Source organism: Gekko japonicus, unplaced genomic scaffold, assembly GCF_001447785.1.
Source record: "Gekko japonicus isolate JY-2015 unplaced genomic scaffold, Gekko_japonicus_V1.1 scaffold1751, whole genome shotgun sequence".
NCBI classification, from domain to species: Eukaryota; Metazoa; Chordata; class Lepidosauria; order Squamata; family Gekkonidae; genus Gekko; species Gekko japonicus.
Genome location: NW_015171554.1, coordinates 360,466 through 363,849, shown reverse-complemented (window position 1 = coordinate 363,849; position 3,384 = coordinate 360,466). Strand labels below are relative to the sequence as shown.

The window sequence follows — 3,384 nt, the reverse complement described above, 5'->3', positions numbered from 1 at the left end:
GCAGATGGACCCTCCGTTGATGCGCACTGCTCCTGGACTGCGGCGTTCCCGGCTACTCGTCCCTTCGGGCTCCAGCCGCGCCGCGTCGCTCCGCAGTTGCGTCATCCAGTCCCGCTTCGATCCGATGTAGTCGTCGCTCCTACGGTCCGCCAGACGCCGCCATTGTTCTTCCTCGCCGCCGCTGTTTCTCTTACTGCCATCGTCGCTGTCAACCCTCCTGGCACGGAACCAGGAGAAGGGTGCCCCCCGCCTCTAAGGCAGGTACCCATTTCTCTACTTGCAATTACTTTCGAGCTGCTGGGTTGGCGGGAGCTGGGACTGGGGCCGGTAGCTCACTCCGGCCGCAGTGGGGATTCGAACAGCCATTATGGCTGTTCGCTATAGATGTTACTGCAGGTGCTGTTACTCCCTGCGCCACCGCTCCCTCTGGAATGGAATCCCTCCCTCCCCAGCTGGACACCACTGATCTTTCCAAAATGCTGCCACTCCTGAAAGAAAGGAGACCCATTTTGGGGGGCTCAGTGGTCTGTGGCAGGGAAGGGGAGATGTGTTCCATTCTCTTGTCAGGCTTGCCGTCTGTTAATAGAAACCAAACTTTCTATTTGAGGTGGGTTCTGTTTCAAGAAGTTTGATGGCCACTGATTTATGCTATTATCTTTTGGCTCTCCCATGCCTGCCCTATCCCATTCAAAGTGTACCTTGCTGGATAAAGTATGATATATGGATTGTTAGCAGTCCTACTATCCCAGACTAGCCCAATCTCCTCAGAGCTCCAATGTGAAGCAGGGTCAGTACTTTAATGGGAGACCACAGAGGAAGACTGGAGACGAGGGCAACGGCAAATGACCTCTGCTTATCTCTTGCCTTGAAAACACCGTGAAGTGGAACTTCATGGGGTCACCATGAGTTGGTTGGGACTCAACAACACACTTCACCTTAATGTATGGTTAATTTGAAAATCCTGTCCATGTAGAATTTGAGAGGATGAGTTATCTGTAAGCCGCCTGAGCCTGCCTTGGCAGGAGGGCGGGGTATAGATTAATTAAATAAATACTATATTCATGAAAAATGATTCCTATCGAGAAGTAATGTGCAAAAGGCCTTTGGTAAATGTCCAGTATAGACTGATGACTTTATCTTAAAGAATATGAAGTTTGTTAGAGCTCACTTGCTGTACTGAATGTATGCTTGAAAGCAGCTGCACATGCACACATAATAAGCCTTACTCTGTACTTGTTTAGCCTGTGTGTTTTACTTGAAGTGGCTGTTTGAGATAATGCAGAGCGTCGGAGTGAACTGCCAGCCTCATTTCTCTGTGGTCATCATGGGATCATGTTAAGGTTCTGAGACTAGAGAAATAAAGGCTCAGAAAACCTTTTCCATTTTCCCAGGGGAAGAAATAGGAAATTTTAGGAAGTCGGGGGGGGGGGCTTCCTGTGAAATATTTTCTCTTTTGGAATGAATGAAATTATTTTAAGATACGGTGTTTTTCTCCAACCTGCCACCACCACCACCTCTTCTTTCCCCTGATCCTGTTGTTTCCCTCTTTCCTTTCCCCACTCTGCCCCTACCCCACTGCTGCCTCTCTCTTTCCCCCCGCCATCATCTCCTACTCTTCGCCTACTGTAGGGTATGCAACTTTCCCAATATTGTTCTTCATGCCAAAAAATACTTTTTAAATGATTAAACATGCTTAGTTTTGTTATTATCTCTATTCCGGTTGACTTTATCTTATCCTTTCTCTGCCCCTGTCCTTTATGAGTCATGGCAGGCAGCTGCAGCACTGGACAGTGGGTAGGCAAGCAGACAATTCTTCCTCTCTGCTCTTCCTCAGTGCATCTTGGGGAATGTACCCCCTGGATACACCTTGGGGACTATGTTACCCAGGATGTACAGGTGACATCCACACTGTCAAAAAGAGGCAAAGGAGTGGAGAATGGGTGAAGAGAAAGATTCTTCACTTGCCTGCTCATTAGCTTGCCTGTTGCTGCATTAGACCCCTTCTGGAGCTACACCAGGAGCAGTTATGCATATTCAAAAGTGAGAAGGAGGAGGAGGAGGAGGATTTATACCCTGCCGTTCACTCAGAGTCTCAGAGAGGCTTACAATTTCCTTTCCCTTCCTCTCCCCACAACAGACACTGTTCCTCATCAAAGGCTCCTAAGTAAGCTCAAAAATCATGGGATAAAAGGACAAGGACAAGGATAAAAGGTCCTTTTATGGATCAAAAACTGGCTAATTAATAGAAAACAGAGAGTATAAATGGGCAATTTTCCCAGTGGAGGGTGGTAAGCAGTGGGGTACTGCAGGGATCAGTACTTGGTCCACTGCTTTTTAACTTGTTCATTAATGATTTGGAGTTGGGAGTAAGCAGTGAAGTGGCTAAATTTGCGGATGATACGAAGTTGTTCAGGGTGGTGAAAACCAGTGAGGATTGTGAGGCACTCCAAAGGGATCTGTCAAAGATGGGCAAGTGGGCGTCAACATGGCAAATGGGGTTCAATGTGGCCAAGTGCAAGGTGATGCACATTGGAGCCAAAAATCCTAAATATAAATACACATTGATGGGGTCTGAACTGGCAGAGACAGATCAAGAGAGAGATCTTGGAGTTGTAGTAGATAACTCACTGAAAATGTCGAGACAGTGTGTGACTGCAATAAAGAAGGCCAATGCTATGCTGGGGATTATTAGGAAGGGTATTGTAAACAGATCAGCCAATATCATAATGCCCCTATATAAATCAATGGTGCGACCTCATCTGGAATACTGTGTGCAATTCTGGTCACCACACCTTAAAAAGGATATTATAGCTTTGGAAAAAGTGCAGAAAAGAGCAACTCGAATGATAAAAGGGTTGGAACACTTTCCCTATGAGGAAAGGTTAAAGCGCTTAGGGCTCTTTAGCTTGGAGAAAAGACGACTGAGGGGTGACATGATCGAGGTTTATAAGATTATGCATGGGAAAGAGCAGGTAGAGAAAGAGGTACTTTTCTCCCTTTCTCACAATACAAGAACCCGTGGGCACTCCATGAAATTGCTGAGCGGTCGGGTTAGAACGGATAAAAGGAAGTACTTCTTCACCCAAAGAGTGATTAACACTTGGAATTCACTGCCACAGGAAGTGGTGGCAGCTACAAGCATGGACGGCTTCAAAAGGGAATTAGATAAGCATATGGAGCAGAGGTCCATCAGTGGCTATTAGCCACAAGGTATAGATAGGGACTCTGGGGCAAGTGATGCTCTGTCATCTTGGTGCTTGGGGGGGGGTCAACAGTGGGAGGGCTTCTAATGTCCTGGCCCCACTGGTGGACCTCCTGATGGCACTGGTATTTCTGGCCACTGTGTGACACAGAGTGTTGGACTGGATGGGCCTTTGGCCTGAT

The 3,384-nt window shown here is 47.3% G+C and overlaps 1 protein-coding gene across 1 annotated transcript in view; it reads left to right on the top strand.

The window, feature by feature from the left end:
- The window catches only part of LIMS1 (LIM-type zinc finger domains 1), an 88,175-nt gene that overhangs the window by 7,025 nt on the left and 77,766 nt on the right, over positions 1 to 3,384 (top strand). The window lies entirely within an intron of this gene.